Source organism: Equus caballus, chromosome 22 (genome assembly GCF_041296265.1).
Source record: "Equus caballus isolate H_3958 breed thoroughbred chromosome 22, TB-T2T, whole genome shotgun sequence".
NCBI lineage: Eukaryota > Metazoa > Chordata > Mammalia > Perissodactyla > Equidae > Equus > Equus caballus.
The window spans coordinates 22,143,936-22,164,537 of record NC_091705.1 but is presented as its reverse complement, the minus strand read 5'-3'; the positions used below and the strand labels follow the sequence as shown (position 1 = coordinate 22,164,537).

The window sequence follows — 20,602 nt, the reverse complement described above, 5'->3', positions numbered from 1 at the left end:
GTGGGTGGGAAGGGACTCCATTCCGTGCGTGCTCGCGTCTCCGCTCCCGCGCCCTCTGGAGCAAGATGCCAACTATCTCTTTAAGAAGGAAAGTGAAGACGGGCCGCTTACGCAGCCGCCGGCGAGCCGCGGACTGGCTGGTCCTTTCCATCCACCTCGCCCTCCCCTCGCTCCCTCCCTCCCTCCCGGCAGCCCCAGCCCCGGCGAGCGCCCGGCCAGCCGCCTCCAGCAGGGGCTCCGGAGAGCAGTTCGGCGGCCCGGGCAGGGCAGCCGAGGCCATGGGAGCCTCCGCAGGTGATGACAGGGACCCCGGGGCCTCCGGGGCCGCCGCCCGGCTGCGCTCGCCGCCGCCCCGAGGGCCGAGGGCGGGGTGGGGGGAGGGGAGGCGCGGGCCGCGGAGGAGCCGCCGGAGCGCCCGGCCCGAGCCTGCCCTGCGGGCTTCTGGCTGCGGCGGCCCAGCTGTCAGCGGTCTGGGGCTCGGTGCCCGCTGTCCCCGCCCGCGTTCACCCGCCCCTGTCTGTCTGCTTTTCCCCACCGCCGCAGGTTGCTGATCCGGGCCAGACAGCTGCAGCAGCGACTGCAGAGGCGCTGCGCCAGGCGGCCGGAGTGGTGCGAGCCGGCGGGGCTGCGGAGGGCCAGAGGACTCAGGTGAGGAGGCCGCGGCCGAGCGGGAGGGGGCCCTGCCTGCGCCGCGGCGGGAGGGCGGGCGGGGGCAGCTTGCGACCGCTCGCTGCGGTAGGATCCCTCCGGGGGCACCGGCCGAAGAGGGGTTAACTGTGACTCATTCTTACCTTCCCTTCATTCCCCTACATGCCTCTGAGCGCCCCCCCTCCCCCCCACTCCTGTGAAATTCACTAATTGGAGGATGCTGAATGCAGCAGGGGAGATGCCCAAGGAGGGCGATTAGGAGGGTTTTAAGGACCACCCAGTCCTATTTATCTTCCTCTTCGGGCATTTGGCAAACATTTAAACCGCTTTCCTTCTTGGAGGTGGAGCAAGAGTACCTAGGGGTGGGAGAAGGATGGAACCCTACACCCAACCCAAGGTCAAGTGCCAATGACTGCCTGGTTCCCATATTCCCCCGAGTAGCATCAGAGCCCTGCGGTAGATCCGGAAGACTTGCCCATGACCCCTCGAGTGGGAGATCTGAGCCTCAGTCTCCCTGGAGCCCCCGTGGGATGTGATGCGTTCTCCTTGTGCTCCTCAGCAGGGAGCTGGGTAGCCCCATATCCCGTCCCCGACCCTGCAGACTGAGGAGAGGCCTGGTCTACCTGTTTCCTCTGACCTTCTGGTGGTGTGGGGTGGGCTGGAGGGGCTTCCCAGAAGCAGATGATCTCCGCAGGCAGCGGGGTGGAGGGGAAGTGCCAGCAATTGGAGTTCTAGTCCCTTAGCTTGCTAGTAGGCCACAAGTAGCCATCTTAACATTCTTTAGGCGTGGGTGTCTGTTTGCTCATCTGTTAAATGCAGGAGTTGGATTAGACGGTCTGTAAGATTTTAATATGCCCCTCAAGTAGCTCTTACATGTCAGGGGGATCCCTCTACTGAAGCAACCCAGAATTTAAATAATTGGGGTTTCCTTAATTGATCTCTTTTAGCTCTGGACTTCTCAAGTGAAACGTTGACCTTGTGGGCCTCCTGGAACGGGAGGCATCAGACAGCCCTATATTGGCATCCCTGCCCCATCACCGGGGTACCGTTGTCAAGTTACTTCCCACCTCCAAGCTTCAGTTTCCTCATCTGTAAATCTGGGAAGTACGTGCCTCGAAGGGTTGATGTGAGGATTAAATGAGATGTACATGGAAGCACCTAAAATAGTGCCCGGCATGTAGTAGGTTTGCAGGGACACAGGACTCGGGAGACAGACTGGGGGGAGAGAGGAGGGGTGGCTGCTTCCAGTCCTTTGCTCTCCCCCTCCCCCACCAGTCTCTTCCACATCCCTGGGGATGCTGTGCCTGCCAGGGGACAATGAATGCTGGAGTGTGCTGGGCTGCTGGGCTGAGGACCTAGGAAGCAGCCAAGAGGTACAGCCATTTCCATTGCAAAGGCTGTGACATCATCCTAGCAAATGATGGTCCCAAGGAGGCGTCTATAGCCCAGCACGGGGTTTGGAAAATCTTGGCATCTGAGGGCAGAGACCCTAAGGGAACAGAAGCATCAGAATCTTGTGTGCGGGCAGGGGGTAGGGACCACGGCTTCCTGCTTTCATCTGGGTCCACTACTGCTCCCTCGCCCTCCCTGGAGTCTCTCACTAGAATCTCCCAGAGACATGCAGTCGGGTTTTTGGTGCCCACGTTTTCGATTCTTTATCTTCCCTCCTGCTGTCGTTGTCAATCAGCATTCACCTTCTTGCTCCAGTTTATTCCACAGATGCACTCTGCTTCTTGACAGCATAATAAAGAATGCTCCCCATAGGGTGGGGCGGGGCATTTGGGCCAAAAGAAATTATGTCCCCACCTCCCGTAAATCCCCATTAGATTGTGAGCCCCTCCCAGCAGAGGCCCTGTCTTTTTCCTCTCTGTGTCTCCAGTGTCTAGCCCATGGCTAGCACACAGGAGGTCCTCAGTGAGTGTTGAATCGAATAAGTTTGAGAAAATTATGTCCCTAAGCCAATTAGATTAGGGAGAAACTGTGGGACTGTGTTGACGGTGGAGGTGAAAGCCCTTTTAAGTATAGGGCCCTGTGCAGGTTGTTGGTTGTTCTTACTATTGCTGTTACTAATACTATTATTATTGTTATTGCTAATATTGTCATTATTGCCATTGCCAGTGGCCCACAGTTGTTTCTCTCCTCTAGCGAGGCTTGAAGGGGCTAGATGGGCCTGGCAGAGTGCTGACATTGGCAAACAGATGGCGCTGGCTGGTATAAGATGAACGTGAGGAGGATGGGATGAGAGTGATTCCAGCCGTTCGTTCGCTGTGTTTGGGGGAGGGCGCAGATGAGGAGAACCAAGTGGCTGGAATGGACATGCAGCAGTACTGTCAGTATCATTTCTGGACTCCCAGCCCATGACCTGGCTCAGGTAGTCCTCATAGCACATTATACCTATTTGAAAGATGAGGAGACTGAGGCTGAGAGAGATTGACGTGCCTACGATTGCACAACTACAGGTGGCAGAACTGTAATCTGACACCAGCTCCACCTGACTTGAAAGAGTGTGCTCTTCCAAAGGTTCCCTGCCCCCCGTCCGTCCCTTGCTGTTGTGTGTTGGAGCTGTGTGTACACTTGCACGCATGCATGGGGAGAAGGGAAAGCGGTGAAGGAGTCATGACAGGAAGTCAGGCGTTTCCGAAGCGATGGCTGCAGGGGACCCGCTGGGCTGAAGAGTGTGTGAGTCAGTGCTGGGAAGTCTTCCTTTCACCGTGAGCTCCGCTTTGCTGGTGGGCGGTGCCCCTCGTCAAGGAGAATGGCTGGGAATGAATGACAGTCATGACAGACGCCCTCTCTGAGCGCTTCCTGTGCGCTGTGGTCTGTTTTACCCAGGTTCGCTTATTGACTCCTCAGACAATCCCAGTATGTAGAGCTATAATTTTACCCATTTTACAGGTGAGAAAGCCGAGGCAGGGAGGCAAAGGGTCTTGCCCAGAGTTACACGGCTGATGTCTTGTGGAACCTGAGGAAGTTAGGCTGGAGGTGCGCTGTGCTGGGAGTCGAAGGGCTGCTTTTAGTCTGAGCCCTCTCACTGAGTAACTGGGTGAGCCGGATTCCCCCCAAATGTCGGGGTTCCCATCGCGCAGGTGGACCCCATGCATCTCCTGGCTCTAAAAGGCCTAAATGCCACCTTGTGCCAGAATAGGAGTGGAGGGGACTCCTTGTCTGGCTAACATTGACAGCATTTATTTATTATTAATTAGCCAGGCCCTGGACTACGTGCACGGGGTACAGGAAGGGGTAAGAGGTGATCCTCGGTTTCAAGAAGCTCACAGCTGACAGAGGGAGACAAATATCTCGACCTGTAGTGATGATAAACCATCTAGGCGCTGTGATAACACTGACACAGGGCGGAATGGGACGGGGGAAGGGATGGTCTTTCCCACTCAGTGGGTCAGGAAGGCTTCAGCGCGATGATGCCATCGTCATCTCTTTATTTTCCGCATTGAGTTTGTGAAACAGTAATAATAATAAAATATTCTACCCAGTTTAGGACATTTCCAAACAGCTCTAAAGACTCATTGGCATTTGACCCAGCAATCCAAAAGGTGGCCACAGATTCTGGGGGACCACTCAGGCTTGCTCTGTAGCACGGGTCCGATGGAGCTATCCATTTGTCCCTGGTGGGCCAGAGCCTTTCCTGTCCTTGGAGGCTTCTAGAGGCAGGACTCAAATTCCTCCTGGGAAGCCTGTCTAGTGCCTATACCCGTCCAATAGGCTTGGGGAATGGCCCCTCATCTCTCCTCTCAGCATTCCACCTGTCTGGAGCACCTAACACCTGGAGAGGTGAAGGCATTTACCCAAGATTACTCAGCAAGGCTGGGATCATAACTCTGACCTAATGGGGATTGCATTTCTGAGCCATATGGGACCTTTCTACATCCAGGTCACCAAGGGCCTGAGGGCCGTTTCTCCACTTGATGGGCAGCTCGCACCGGGTGAAGATCTGATGAGGGCCATTTGAAGCTTGAGCTGGGGGCCGTTGGAGAGAGGGAAGCCTGTGTTCCCTGGGCTGCTTTGCACCTCTTAATGGACAGATATTTATGAAGTGTTTGTCACATGCTCAGCACTCTCCTCTGAACTGAGGTGCTGAGCCAACCAAAAGGGAGCGTCTGGGAAGCAGCCTGGCACAGTGGAAAGAACTAGTGCCGGGGAGACAGGAGACGCACCTCGGCTCTGCCATCGGCTCTCTGGGTGCCTGAGGAGGGGCCTTTGGTTTTCCACACCTGCAGAATGAGAGCCAGCGGTGGTGTCTCTGGGGACTCCTCAGGCTGAGACGGGCTAACAATTCAGCACCTCTTCTGTCCTTCTGTAATCACTTTGGGGGTACAAGAGTGGCTTGGCTCCAGATCGCTGTAACTTGAGGAAGAATGAGATAAATATAACAAGAGGCGTGAACAAATGCTCTGTGGGTTTACTGGAGGGAGGGGGCTGGGGAAAGGCTCCGTTTAAAAGCCACCTCTTCGAAGCTGGGGTGAGACGCACATCGAGGTGGGGTGTGCTTTTGAACCCGGAGCAGAGCAGCAGAAGCATGCTGCCGTTCTGGGGCAGGAAGGCTGTATAGCAGAAGAGTGATCCTCAGACTCAGGTTTCAAAGATCGCGACATTTGGGAATCTATCCTGGGCTGGCCAACCTTACATTTTGCCAGCTAAGGATATTCAAGTGACAGTTAGAGTTCTGTTTACTGTCACCATCATATGGTGAGAGAACCAGCATTTAAACACCTCTGTCCCCAAAGTAAGAAGGCTCTATAGTATTGGAACAAAAGGTACTCCTTCAACGTGAGTGCATTTTGCGTTATTAAAAACTCACTGCATCATCCGTATTTTGCTCATTTTGCCGCAGACCAGTGTTCTTGTGTCTGACGCTGAGTCAGGCTGCTTGGGTTCAAATCCTGGCCAAGTTACTTTTTCTGTGAGAGCCTCTCTTTGCTCATCTGTAAAGTGGGGACATGATAATACCTACCTCATAAGGCCATGTAGGAGGTCTCCAGGTAGTTCTTACATGTACGGAAATATGGAAAGCAAGGGGCCTCCAACCCAGCGGTCTACAGAGCAAAACAGGTCGGTTGGGCTGTTTGGGGCTTATAGCGAATTGCACAGAGCATCCCTGAAAGGGGTGGCTGCTGGCCTCCCCCCACCCTTCTTGCCACGCACGAATGTGGGCCCAGTGCAGTTAGAGCTTCTCATCCATCAGACAGAAATCCGGATGTTTGTTGGTGACATTTCTTGATTTTTTTTAACTGTGGCCAACTAGACAACATTTTTAAGTGCACATATTAAAATATATCTTTGACAGGCCATCAGTCTCTGTCCTCTGGTGCCATGTTCTAGATGCCGGACACGTAGCACTCAGTAGTTGTCAGCTGAGGCTCAGGGCGGAGAAGGGGAACAGGCTGGAAGGGCCAGTGAGGGCCAGGGCACACCTTGTCTGCAAGGCTAGGTGACGCGTTCCTGTGGCAGCCTGTGATCCTCTGCGGCTGGGTCCCCAGTGTCAAAGGCCCTGTTTGTGCCCCTTCCCTTTCAGCAGCACTGTCACGATTGAGTCTCTAGGGACTGAGATCTCCAGACACTTCTGTGTCCCCTTGAAGCTGGCACTAGCCCGGCCTCCCTACCACAGGGTCCCTGGAAGCTTGGTCGACAGCCTCCAAAGAGGGAATTTGGCTGATGGCCTGTGAAGCTGGCACAGAAGCCGCCCTCCAGAGGCAGGCGTGAGAAGAGGCACTGACGGCTCCTGATCTTTGGAAGCTGGGCTGGCCTCGTGGCTGAGGTTCTGCCGCCTTCTGCTTGGGGTGTGAAGAGGTCTGGGCAGCAGGCCCTCTCTGTAGACAGCCCCGCCACATGGCCACCACAGAGGAGAAGGTGGGATCTGACTGGGGAGGAAACCCAGAGCCTTCTCAGAGAGGGACCTCAGAGCAGTTCCTAACTAGCAGGAGGAACCCCACTGACATGGTTGCAGGACATTCTGGGATTCAGAATAAAGCCACTGATGACGGTTTACATTTTTGTGGCTCCAGTTAATCAAATATGCATCAAGACCCACCGTGGTAAGGCCTTATCTTGGCCACGGTGGGGGAGTGCAAAGAAGTATTTACATCCATTCCTTCTGCCACTATGTACGCAGTGTTTGTTCCATGGGCAGCCACCCAGGTGTGGTCCCTACCCTCTGGCTTGGTGGCCTGATGATAAAGATATATGGACGGTGCACGGGGCCTTGCTCGTAGAAACGTTAATAACAGCTGCCATTTGATCGTGTGCCTTCTGAGTGTTAGGTGCTGGCCACATAGCTCCTGTTTTAGAGGGTGGATATGGGGGTTGAATGGACTCTTCCTCTGAAGCCCCCAGCACTGTGCCTGCCACACAGTGACACTCGATGAAAGGGGAGCTGCGTCGTTCTTGACCTGGACAGCTGGGCAGATGCAGGAGAAACGCCAAGACACAGATGGTCAGAGAAACCAAGATGAGGCAAAACAATTCAGGCCCCCTTAGCCTGTTATCCTCATCTTATAGACGAGGACACCGAGGCTCAGAGAGGGGAAGTAGTTTGTTCGAAGTTACACAGCTGCTGTGTAGCAGGGCCAACGCTTAAATGCTGGTTCGTTTGGCATGGAAGCTGTTCTTTCTTCTAAGCCATATTGCCTCTAAATAAGTGATTCATGAACAAAGTAATGAAACTACCACGTAGGACAGGTGTGGCCCAGTGCTGCCTGGTGAGGTAGGGAGCTTTGTAGTTGAGGAAACTGAGATGACTAGAGAGAGGAAACAGGCCAGAGTCACACAACCTTGAACCTGGGGTCAGGACTCCAGCCCAGGTGTTGGGCGTGGCTTCCCACACTGTCAGGACAGATGTAGGCTTCAGCGGTAAAGATCGTCGTCTGCAGATGCTCAAAGTACAGTCATGGGAGAGAGCCCGGTCTTCCACATGCCCTGAGGGGCAGACCCCAGACCAGCCCTTACAAGTGCCAGCCAGGGAGGCAAATTTTGGCTCAGTTCAAGGAAGGACATTCTAAAATGGAAAACTATCTAGCAATGGAATGGTGTATTTTGCGAGCTAGTTCATCATCGCTAGCCTGTGCGCATAGGTCTGGATGTTCTAGAAGGAATTCTTGCCATGGGACGGAGTTTGGAGTGGCTGAGCCTGACAGTCTTTTGACCCAGAGGATCTGGAATTCTAGTGTAGGACTGGTCACAGATGATGCAAGCTGTGTGTGCCACTGGTGTTCCCATGAGAAAGAGTAGCTGTAGGGCTATCTGGGAAGGCTTCCTGGAGGAAGAAGAAGAATTAGAGCAGGAGTGAAAGGGAGAGGAGTAGGACTGTGTAAGATGAGTGAGTCCTGGGGCAGTAAGCCCACCAGTCTGGCTGGGTTACGGGGCTGGTGCCCTTCAGCAAATGGCATTCCCCTGTTCTCTTTGGCCTCTTAAATGGTGGAAACAGAGGCACAGCAAATCCTGGGTCTTTCCTACAGCCTCATTAGGAGGCTGGTCTGGCACCACTTCCCGTCTTACCTCCCAGCCACCCCCTCCTCTCTTCATTGCACCCCTCATCTCCCTTCCATCCTCCCTTTCAGAAGTGGCCAACTTTGGACATCTGAGCCCAATGAGGAGAATGGCACACCAAGCATTGCCTCTGCAGAGAGGCGGAGCCTATGGCGTCCCACGGAGGCCACTTTCCTCACATTTGGGGCACAGAGCCAGAGTCAGGCGAGCCTCGGCTCCTTCCCCCAAAGCAGCCCTGGGCCTCCTAGGAGCTCCTCGCTGCTCAGGGTGACCTCCTGCTTCAGAGGCAGGCCTGGCTCTTCTCCAGTTCTGCTACTGGTTAGCCTGGGACCTGGGACAAATTGTCTTCCCCTGGGGCCATGTTCCCATCTACCAAAGAGGGCTCGATCGTTCCTGCCTGGAAGGAGAAGGCATGATCTGCCGAGATCCTCTGTGTGAAATGGACACAGCAGCCATCCCCACAAATACCACTGCTCCCTACGGCCGCAGCTGCTTCTCTGCCCCTCTGAGTCCCACCAGGTTAATGAAGACAGCTACACCACACACCGGGCAGGGGTCTGTGACCTTCCAGCTTCCTCCTACAGCTCTGTTGAGGAAAGTAGTTTTGCAAAAGAGGAAACTGAGTCTCAGGAAATTTAATCAGCTCGTCCAAGGTCCCACAGCTATTACATGTGGCCGAGTGACCAAATACCTGATACTAGAGCCAGAGAAGGGCATTTTGATGCTTTGTTACCCCAGAAATGTCCCTGAGGCACCCTCAGGTGCTCCACCTTGGGCCGGCTGTGTCCCCCCGTGGCCGTTCCCTTCCACATGTGACTTTTTCTCACCCCTCTTCGCTCTGCCTGATGTTGTCTTCCTGCCACTGCTGTCTCCCGGGTTCCGATCTGTGTCCAGGCCCACTCCGATGCCATCTTCCAGGACTCCCTCTTCTGACTCCCACAGCTCCTTCACAGAGCCCAGGCTCTTGGTCACCATGCCAAGCACCATGCTCCGAGGATGGCGAGTACCTGACCCCTCCCCACCCTCCCGTTCACTGCCCTGCAGAGACTAGCCCATGCTGGGTGGAACCCAGGGCCCAGCCTGGAGCGTAGGACAGCTTGAATCAACTCCCTGTTTTGTGGTTTCCTTCTGGAGAGCCCCTCTCCACCCCGACAGGAGGGGGCTCCTCACTCTGGGGCCTCTGTGCCTGGGAGAGGATGGGCCTTACAGTTTGTTAGGGCCAGCAGGAGGTTGCTGTGGTAAGGAATCCCGGGGCCAGCATCCAGATGAAGGAGACCAGGCCAAGAGCCTAGACAGCATCAGACCCCTCACCCTGCCCTCCGAGTGGTCCAGAACAGAGAGCATGGACTTTGGACTTGGCCTGGACTGCCAATTCCGTCTCTGCCATGGATTGACTTTGTGACCATGGGCAAGTCACTTAATTTCTTTGACCCTTTGAATCCTCCATAGTAAAAATGGGCATCATGATCATAATTGCAGCCTCATAGGAGCAAAGCTGGTGTGAGAATTAAACTAGATTAGAAATTCCATATGTGTGAGGCCCCTAACACAGGGTTTGGCACACAGTAAGTGCTTAATAAATGCCAGTACTCTTCCATCCATGGTTAGAAAGAAAGAACTGTATAACTTCCCTCATTTTCCAGAAGTCTGATACATCTTCAGTTGGTAGTGAGCTCCCCTCTCACTAGAGGTGTTCAAACTGGGTGTGGGTGACTGCAGAACAGCAATGTTATTTAGAGAAATGGAGCTTCAATCAGATGGATGTTGGGCTTTGAAACCTGCAGATTCTTTGCTGCCCTGAATTTCTGTGATTCTGTGAAGTCTTGACTCAGATCTCGTTAGTCAGTTATTAGAAATCAGTTGAGGTTTGGCGTGGATGTCTGTTTAGCACGGATAAAAGGGAATTCTGCTGGAGCTGTGAGCTAGTTGGAGGCTTTCTCCCGAGAGGAGGCAAGACTGGAAACAAAATCAGGTCCAAGAAGAAGAGCTGGAATACATCCTGTGGAGGGACCCTGGCTGGGCTGTTTGGGGCTTGTGGCTAAATGTTTAGTCTGAATTTTGGGAAGGCTCCACCATGGCTGATAGAAGGCAGGGACTGTGTTTGATGGACCTCTGAATCCCCAGTGCCCGGCACAAGCCAGGCACACAGGAAGAACTCTAGAAAAATAATGAGCAAATGACAGGTAGCCTTGGTGTCTCTTTCCAATGGAATCCCAGGTTGAGAGATTGTCAGGGCTGCCCTAGAGGCCGTGTGGCAGTTTCATGCTCAATGTGTGTGCGTGTATCTCTGTGTGTTGTCCATGTGCGTGTGCCCGGCTTGCTGCGAAGGACTCCTCCAGCTTGCTCCTGCTCCTCCTTCTCTTCCCCTTGCCCCTCCCTCCCTTCCCCATGTACCCACTGATCTGCTTCCTATCACTATAGATTACTTTGCATTGTCTAGAATTTTATATAAATGGAATCCTACAGTATGTACTTTTTTCGTCTGACTTCTTTCACTCAGCATAATTATTTTGAGATTCGTGTTTTTGTGTATATCCATAGTTTATTCCTTTTTACTGCTGAGTAATTCCATTGTATGGAAGGGTAAACCACGATTTGTTTATCCCTTCATCTGTTGATGGACATGTGGGCTTTTTCCAGTTTTTTGCTGTTATAAGTAAAGCAGCTATGAACATTTGTGTCTAAGTCTTTGTATGGATGTACACCCCATTTCTTTTGGGTAAATACCTAGGAGTGAAGTGGAGTGACTGGATCATTTGGTGAATATATATTTGACTTTTTAAGAAACTGCCAGAGTGTTTCCAAAGTGGTTGTACCGTTTTACATTCCCTGCAGCAATGTGGGAGTTCCGGTTTCTCCACATCCTCACCAACACTGGGTATGGTCAGTCTTTTTAATTTTAACCATTCTGATAGCTATGCAGTGGTATCTCCTTATGACTTTAATTTGCGTTTTCCTAATGACTAATGATGTTGAGCATCTTTTTATGTGCTTATTTCTCATGCATATATCTTCTTGGTGAAGTATCTGTTCAAATATTTTGCCTACTTTTAAATCTTTAACCATTTGGTTATTGACCGTCTTATTTTTTAGTTGTAAAAGTTCTTATACATTCTGGATACAAGTTCTTTGTTAACTATATATTTTGCTATTTTCTCCCTGTCTGTGTCTTGCCCTAGAAGAACCCTGTGGGAGGTTCAGACTCTGTGTGCTTGTGTGTTTGTATGTGCGTGTGTGGGTGAGAGAGAGAGACTGGCTTCTGCAGAGACTCCTGCTTCTGAATTCGTGTCTTCTCTCCTACCATCTAATCACAGAAGGACAGCACCCAGAGGTACTTAAAGTTCTCACATCTCAACAGCTTTGTTTTGTGGACAGGGAGCCTGAGTCCCTGAGACCCCACGGATGTAGTGTCAGAGCCCACACAGACCCCTGATGCATGGAGGAAGAGGGCGCATGGTGGGGCACCTTGATGCCTTTTACTCCTGTGACCCTTTCTGAGCCTCCCTCCCCTTGTCTGTAACATGGGCACAGCAGTGCCTTCCTATGGGTGAGAGGCTGGAGCAGAGCCATCTAGCCGACCATCCTAGCTCCAAAGCCGAGGATCTGTGTTGGCACTCTCTCTCACCCTCACATGGCCTTGAGGGGCAGAGGAGGAGGACCCATGTATTCATTAGGGAGGGTTTGTTGAGTGCCTGCTGGCCGGGTTTAGGGATGGGCCACTGGAGCAGTGCTGGGCACACTTTTCTGCTTTGCTCTGGGCTGTGTGGAACCTGGGTGAGGGCCTCATCACCTCTTCTGCCAGAGCCCTTTCACAGCTCACCAGCAGCACACATGCTGCCTAAGCCCAATACCTCTGTGTGTGTGTGTGTGTGTGTGTGTGTGTGTGTGTGTGTAGGCTTAGAAACCCTCAAAAGATGGAATAATGTGGTCCGCAGGTGGAGATGTGTGTGAACAGCCTGTGTCCCATTGGTGTAAGAAGTGCTCCAAAAGGAGGTTGCACAGTGGGGCCACCAAGGAGGGAGCCGTGAACTGTCTCCTATGAAGCTACGCACAAGCGTCCATGCTTGAATTGAGCTTGGAAGATAAGTAGTAGGTGGAAGAAGCTTGGAAGGAAGATAAGTAGGTAGAAGCAGCTTGGGAGGAAGATAAGTAGGTGGAAGCAGCTTGGGAGGGCTTTCTAGGCAGAGGGCACTGCATAGGCAAAAGCATGGAGAATCCACAAGGTGAGCTCTGTCAGGATGGTTGGGAAGAAGATGGGATGGGAGATGAGGCTGACAAGGAAGGCAGAGGTCAGGTTGTTACAACAGCTCTATGAGAGGGGGAGGTGTTATCTCCATTTTCTAGATGGGGAAACAGGTACCAAGAGGTCAGGAGAGGTGTGCCCTTAGGCCTGTGAGTCAGCGGCAGAGCCGAGTGTCCTGGCTGCCAACACTGTGCTCTCTCTACTGCGCCAGGCTGTGTCCCGGGAGAGATGGAGGGTGCAGCTCTCTCGGGGCCCCTTTTCCAGGTACCTGGATAGACTGCGTGGATCCAGGACTCCCGCATCGTGTTTGGCTGCCTGACTCTCTTCAGCAGGTGTTTGCTAGGCCTTGATTCCGGATCCAGCCCTGTTCCTGGGAAGACCCCCAGCCACCGAAGGCATGATGCCCTCTTCGCTTTTGGCCTAGGGTGTCGCCGCTCGCAGCACACAGGCCAGAACTGCCACTGCCACTCTGGATACTTATGTGTTTTAAGCTGGGTCTGTTGGCACCCCTGAACAAAAATGGGGTTCTGTTATTAAGGGAGAAGTGGGTGCTGAACGTCAGGTAGCCAGTGATGAGTATCCATCACGCCCAACCTGCCCAGAAGCCTGGGCATCGTCACAGTTCTGCCCGTTCCCTGGCTCCCCACAGCCCGTCTCTTCTGGGCCCTCAGGAGTCTCCCCCCCAATTTCTCTTGAAGCCCTCTTTGCTTCTGTCACTTCCTCTCCTCATCTCTTCCCCGTCCATTCTCGGCAGAGCTGGCACAGGGTTATCTTCTGTAATGTGGACCCCACCCTGTCATTCCTCTGCTCAGAATTTTTTTCTGTAGGCTCAAGAGGCACTCCCCCAGCGCCCAGCCTTCCTCTCTCCTCCTCCTCCGCCCCTGCACTGCTGGTCCAGCAGTACCCATGCCTCTGTGGTGTTAACTCCTCGCCCTGAGCTCTGGAACGCTCCTCCACAGGCAGCTCGGCATCCATCCTTCAGAACCCTGCTCAAGGGTGCCTGCTCCTGAGTTCTGCAGGGGGACTCGCTCCCTCCTCTGCCCAGCCCCTCCCTGACATGCCTGCCCCTCCCTGACATGCGCTCGATTACTGGGACTATCCGAGGCCCACCCAGCACAGTAAACACTTGGTAAATGTTGACGGAAACAGCCCTGCCGGAGCTGCCACACAGATGGGAAGTGCTGTAATTAGGAGGGGGAGAAGCTCTGGGGGACTCGCTTCAATCTTGGAGCTAGGCCGCTTTTAGCCGGGTCTCTCCAGGAGGCCTCAGTTGCCCCCTTGCCGCATGGGGGTAAAGATACTTGCCACAAGGCCGAAGAGACACAGGAGGTTCATCTTGGATAATTCCTGTGTTTGAGCTTGAACTCCTTGCCTTCCAGGAGGCGAGGCTGAGTGCCAGTGGTTCTGGCAAGCGGAAAACACAGCTGATGTGCGTATGTCAGGGGTGGGGGATCAAATGGGAGCTCAACCCTTGAGGGAAGCAGTTTGGTGGCACATTCATGCTTTTTGACCTGATAAATCTACTTCTGGGGCTTCATCCTGAGGAAATAGTTCTAAATACAGAAAAATAATTATCCACAAAGATAACTATTGTAGCATTCTTTTTGATGTGAGAAAGTGTACATTTTCAACAGAGGGAGGAGGTTAACTGTGATAGACCCATGAAATGGAATATTAAGCAGCCCATAAAATACTTTTTATAAAGAATATGCTATATTCTGGGCAATTCTTAAACCATGTTAAATTTTTGAAAGATACAAAGTTGCATGTATGCTCTGGTTATAACTATGTAAAAATAACAACCCCCTCAAAAAAAAGGGTTTTTCTGTGCTTAGGAAAAAAAACCTAGAAGGGACAGCAAATTAATCAATGGTTTATCTTTGAGTAGCAAAACTGGAGGATTTTTTTTAAAAGTATGTGCTACTTTTAGAACTATAGTAACCGCTTTCATAACTGTAACTATATTTAACATTTATAAATTGCCCACTTGGAGCTAAGGGAGCCTGTTTTAATTCTGTGACCTTCCTGGGATGAATTATTCACTTGTCTCCGGGCCTTGGTTTATAAAATAGGGGAAATAGTGTGCGTTGGGCTGTGTGTGCCAGGCTCTTCAGGGGCGTTAGCTAATTCAGTCTTCACGAGTGAAACCTCATTGTGCAGATGAGGAAACTCATCTTGTGGTCAGTCCTCTGCTAAGAACTAGGTTTCCAGCCGGGTTCTGCCCTGGGACCAAGCCCCTGCTCTGCACGCTGCCCCCCCACACCCCCCCACACACCCCAGGCCCCTGTGATTATGAGGATCTCTGATGCTCAGGGGACAAGGCAAGTGAGAGGGACACCTGAGAGCACGGTGTCAGCAGAGCCCTGCAGGAGTTCGTCTCACTGCCGGCAGGTGGGAAGAAGGGAGCTTTTGGCTGACTGCAGTCTGAGCTGGTGTGCTCTGCTGTACCTCTCCCGCGCCAGTGTCCTTTTCCTGAACAGGATTTCCCCCTCAGCTCAAGTCCCCCGTTCTGTGTTCCAGCCTCCTCAGCCCAGCACCCTGGATTCCGAGCTGCCAGCCTAGGGTTCGAGTCTGGCCTCCACCCCTGATTTACCTGGGGACTTGGGCCGCCCCCAGCCCAACATCAGATCCTCTGCCTTTAAAATGGGACTGGACGAGACGAGAGATTCCAAATGCCACTACTAGGCGGCTGACACACAAAGCCACTCAGGTGTGAGAGCAAGAATGCTGGCAAAAAGGAGCCACGCCTTGGCTCAGCCCATCCCTGCCAGGCGGGAATGCAGGCACAGGGCTGCAGGATCTTTGAGTTTGTTTAAGATGAGCCAGGAATCTGGATTTTTTTTAAACATGAAATCTCTCTGTATATAAATGCCAGCTCAAATTAAAACGCATACACATCAGGTCAAAGGAGAGTGGTCTACATGAGTGATGCGGCTCTGGGCTGCCAGTTCGGGGCCTCTGGAGTGCCTGCCTCTGAGCACTTCTGGCTTGGCCCTCTGGTTCCTGGACTCCTGGTCTGCACACACTGCTGCAAACGGTGCTGGGCAGCCTGAGGCCCAGGCCTGTGAGAGCAAGAAAGACAGTCTGCTCAGGAGGAGGAGGAGGGGCCTAAGTGTGGCTCTGCTGGGCCCCCACACACGCCCTAGGCAAACACACAGGCCCTGTCCTGCTGCCTGCCGGAAACTCTGTCCCAGCTGTGGCTTGCTCTGTGCGAGGCACTGCTGTTGGCAACTTGACCCACACAACCTCTTTATCATCAAGACAATGATTAATCGCAAGGACTTATAGGGAAACTGGCCCTCAGAGGACTGACCTAAGGGCACACGACTCCAACTGGGCTGGGATTTGAATCCAGAAGTGCCCAGTTGACTCTACCACCTGAGCTCTCGCATGTTGACATCACGCCCCTCAGAGGGCACCTGCTGGCGCGGGTGGCCGTGTTTAGTACACAGAGCTGAGCACATACTGAGTGTGACTATGTGTGCACACTGGTGCATAAACACAAATGGACCTATGGTGTCTAACTCTGTACTGGATGGCTGTGCATAGTACAATTGATTCCTGCTATTTGCACTTGTTACATTCTGTAAAGCCGCCGCGAGCCCTGAAGTGGTGAATACCGAACGTTGCTCCTAGGGAAAACACAGGGCTGGGCTCCTGTGAGCCTCTCCTCCCAGGATTGTCATCAGTCGATCAATACCTGACCTTGTTTAGTGTGTGTTCTGAAGACACCTTCTTTAATGTGTGTTGTTGATTCATTCACTCATGCCAACAGCACTATAACTTGCACCTGAACGAGGCTTATCTGACACACATGTTTTCTCCATAAGGCGTGTCACAGCCTCCTGTGCATAGGACACTAGACAGCGCTTTCAGGACTATGCTTGGGGCCATTTTAAACAGTGAAACCCCAACAAAAAGCACCAAACTGTTAAAACCATGGCGCTAAATAGACCGCGAAAGGGACGCTTGTTTAGAGCATGGGAAGTGAAACAAGAAGGTTGCCCTGTCCCGCCTCAGTGGGGACGTGCGCATCAGGCAACTCAATGCTCCACTGCTCTGCGCCTGTCCGCGGGTGACCGCGAGAGAACTGGAGTGTTGTTTAGGGGTCACATGTAAATCTTAGTGAGTAGGTGGCTGCGTGGACACAGAATCCATAGATAATGAGGATCCACTGCAATTTTGTGTCTCATCTTTCTCTGGGGGCTGTGGTCAGGAGCCGAGGTTGTTGCCACACTGACTGGGTTTTCTGAGTGCAGCGATGTCATTTGGAGGGGCAGCTGGGACCAATGCTGGTTCCACTGTGGGTGTTACGCACCCTCGTGACAGTTCACTGGTCTCTGGAGCCTGAACGTCCTCAGTGGTAACATGGAGAGGACACCTGCTGACCTGTGGGGGATGGGAGGGTGAGCCATCCAGGAATAAGTGTGGGGCACCAAGCACAGTGCATGGTGAGGTCCTGACTGAATGGCAGCTTGCTACTGTGCTCCTCTCATCTTTTCCCTTAAGATGCAATTATTCGGAGTTTTGCTCTCCAGTCCCTGCTGGACACTGAGGAACCGGCGATGAATACAACCCTTGGGGCTCATCATCTAGTCGAAGGGACAAGCCCACCTACATGGGACACCATGTGTAAAAGGACTATAATGATGTAAACATAGCACCACAAAGCCTTTTTTTGCCCCTTTGACTTGCTAAGAAGCCCGTGCTTACTTGGGTGGTGACATCAACCCAGGTGAGTGCAGACCCACTGACTCACTCAGCAAATATTTATCCGGGGCCCATGGTGTATTAGGCACCGGTCCAGGTGCTGGGAACTAACTGAAGAACAAAATGGGCAAATATCCTTACCTGCCCAGAGCTTCTAGAGACAATAAAGAAAATAAACTCATGACTATATCAGCTGTTGCTAAGGACTGTGGAGGAAATAAAGCCTGGGGAGAAAGAGGAGGGTGCGGGGGCAGAGGGGTTTATTTTAAATAAAGTGGTCAGGAAGGTCCACCGAGGAGGTGACACTGGAGCAAAGACCTGAAAGGAGAGAGAATACGCTGGGCAGGGATCTGGGAAAAGTACATTCCAGGCAGAAGGCACAGCATGTGCAAAGGCCCTGAATGGGAGTATGCGAGGAGGGAGTGTGGCTAGAGCAGAGTGAATGGGGGGGGGGGGTTGAGGTCAGAGAGACAAGGGAGGGGGACAGGAGGTACAGGGCCTTACGTCAGCCAAAATAAGGGCTTTGGCTTCCAAGCCAAGGTGGGAGCCATTGGAGGGGTTCTGAGCGGAGGAGCAACATGATCTGATTCACATTCTACAAGGATCCCTCTGGCTACTGTAGAGGTTGTAGGGGTGACACTGTCACAGCATCCAGGAGAAAGATGGTGTCTTAGACCAGGGAGGGAGCAGAGAGGTGCCGAGAGGCGTCACATTCAGACCAGGAGTTTGTATTCTGGACATGTTCATTTGAAGATGCTCTGTCAGATCAAAGTGGCAAAAATGTCCTGAAATTTTGTTGTTTGGTAGACAGTGATTGGTTTGTATTTTTTTCCTTTTTTTTTTCTAATAGACCTAGGTAGGTATAAGTGATTCCGTAGTCAGTGACCCCTGAGATACAAACTCTTTTATAGTATTTCAGATTAAGATTTTGGACTGGATCAAGATGTAATGTATATGAATGGGAAGAATATACTCAGGTGAATAAGTAATTACTACCATTTGTGGTGTGCTTTCCCTCTGCCGGGTCCTTGCTGGGTCTTTAGCGTGTGGTATTGCTCTCATCGTGACCATACTCATGCACAACTATAATTAGCCCCATTTTACAGATAGGGATACTGAGGCACAGAGAAATAAAGTGGCATTCCCACTGTCATAAAGATGGCAGATGGCGGAGTTTGAATTCTAATTGGAACCCAAAGCTGTGGTTCATTGGTCTCTAAGCAAAGGGGAAAAACTCATTCTAAGACAGAGAGCTTTTAAAATAGGACCTAGATGTTTACAGAATCTCTCTCTTAAAACATTTTTTAAATCCTCACTTTAGCTAAATTCAGGGGTAGGGCAGTTTCTCTAGAGAGGGAAGACTTCTTGGGAGAAGGGTTTATGAATTACCTTCTTCCAGCAAGTGTGAGCCGTGCTGGGCCCTGTCAGAGGCCCTGGATCTTAGTTAAGGCAAAGAATTCAGCTTGACGTCGGCAGTGCCATTGGAAATCAGCCTGATAGGAATCAGCTGCAGTGGATGGCGGGGAAGCTGGCAGCTGGAGAAAGAAAGAGGATCTGGGAGGAGAGACGAAGGATGCTGAGTGGGGTGGGCATGGCTCCTGGGCTGAAACAGGAACGGTTGGGTGAGCTGAGAGCTGGTATGTCTGCACTGAGCCCCCAGGAGCCTCGAGGAGGTAGATGAGACTTGGCTTCCAACAGGAGCCGTATGCCAGAGTGGTTGGTAGGATGAGAATCAGCTGGCCCACCTTCAGCCTCATGTCCCCTGCTCCTAGAGCTCACATGTGGCTTTTGGCCAAGTCTTTGGTTTTCTGTTTAGAAAATGTGGCAGTTGGACTAGATTGTCGTGAAATGCCAGGAGAGAGAGCGCGAGAGACAGCATGAGTTTTTGTGGTTTCCTGTTAGGGATTCCCGGGAAGACACAAGCTGTCTGATCTCAGATTGGGTGGGGGGCTCTCTCCATGGAAAGGGGCTGGCGTCCCCGGCAGATCAGATGACATCTCCACCTCCACTTAGCCCTTTGGTCCTTGTGTTCCGCGGGTCCTCTGATCTCACATTGGCAAAGCACAGCACACACAGGGCGGCTAAGGTGAGCTTCCAGGGCGCCTCTTTCCTCCATCCTAGGACCTTCCTTGCAGGTTCCCAGAGGACAGGCCTCCCCGCTACAGCAAATCCCATGCGATGATGTGTCTTTTAGTGTCCATTTTAGGGGATCTTTATTTCTCCTGGGGATCTAGTCTGCTTCCTGCTCTCCCTTAACCATTAGAACAAGAAGACTGGGCATAACTTCTCTTTTTGCATCCGTGGCCAGGAAGCTCAAAGTGAAATCTGGACCTCATTGTTGCCGTCGTGGTTGTGTTCGTGGTCAGGCTGTGATACTCCCTTCTTCCATGGGCCTCAGTTTCACTACATGTCATTTGCAAGCTGCCTTAAAGTTGGTGGGACTTCTCCTGCTTTACCCTTAGGCTGTCCTGCCATGACTTCTTTACTCAAAAAGCTACCCTGTGTTCTTATTTTGCTAACCTTTTGCCTGGATTCAAATGGGGGTGAGAGGTGGGGGCTGCTCCCAGAACCCTCATCACTGGAGTCAGGGGTCAAGTCGCAGCCCAGGCTCTGTCCTGTGCTTACTGGGCAACCTCAGGCAAATCACATACTCTCTCTGGGTTTCGGTTTCTTTCTGTAAAATAATGGGCTGTGACAAAGTCTACCCAAGATCCTTCCCATTCTAGAATTCTGAGAGTCTGTTAGCCCCTGTTGGTAGCTGGGATAAATGTGGGGAGAGTACTGATCAGGGATCCTAAGAACCAAGGCAGAGATCTGAAAAAAGGAGGATCTGATGGGATGGAGGCCTATCATCTTCCCTTTATTGATGCTTTAGAGCGGGAACCTCGGGAGCAGGGGGTGGGAGAGGACTGGCTGAGGCTGACAGCTCTATCAGCCAGAAGCCCAGGGAAGCATATGCTGCAGCCAAGGTCACTGAAGGGCCTCCATCTGCCAGGAGCTACTTGCCAGGCAGCCGCTGAGCTGGGGGCAGCACTACAGCCCCTCGGTTCCCCACACCTCCTCCTGGGTGACTGCAGGGGCAGCCCTGGAGCAGCTGGACAGTGGAGGGGTGGAAACCAGTGTTCCCGCTGCCGCCCCTGCCCCATGGAGGAGGCCTGCTGGGCATTGCCCTGGAGAGTCATCCAGGGCACTTGGCTGGGCAGAGGGTGCCAGTAATTTGAGGGTTGCCCCCTGGGCCTGCTCTGACTTCATCTGAGGTGGTAAAACAGGAGGTGACCCCTTCCAGAAGTAGTGGTAGTAATAGCAAGAAAAGTTCAGTCGTCTAATTGTCCAGGGACTTTCCAAATCCCTCCGTTCATTACCTTGGTGGGATCCTGAAGAGACGGGCGGGGTCAGGAGGGTGGTTCCCACTGAATGCATGAGGTAGCTGAGACTCCAAGAGGTCAAGGGCCCAGGGTCACAGAGAGGGACCATGTGATGTGGCTCGCAGGAGCCGAGGGTCTC

The 20,602-nt window shown here is 52.5% G+C and overlaps 1 protein-coding gene across 6 annotated transcripts in view; it reads left to right on the top strand.

Annotated features, from left to right (window-relative positions):
* Positions 1 to 20,602, top strand: part of SNPH (syntaphilin) — a 39,349-nt gene continuing 18,747 nt past the window's right edge. For 2 of the 6 annotated variants that reach the window (XM_070246938.1, XM_070246934.1), the window contains exons 1-2: positions 170 to 294; positions 544 to 648. The gene's annotated coding sequence lies outside the window, so the exon portion shown is untranslated. Of the gene's footprint in view, positions 295 to 543; positions 649 to 20,602 lie in introns of all 6 variants that reach the window. The other 4 variants (XM_023626257.2, XM_070246937.1, XM_001497666.7 and 1 more) reach the window with 4 other exon arrangements.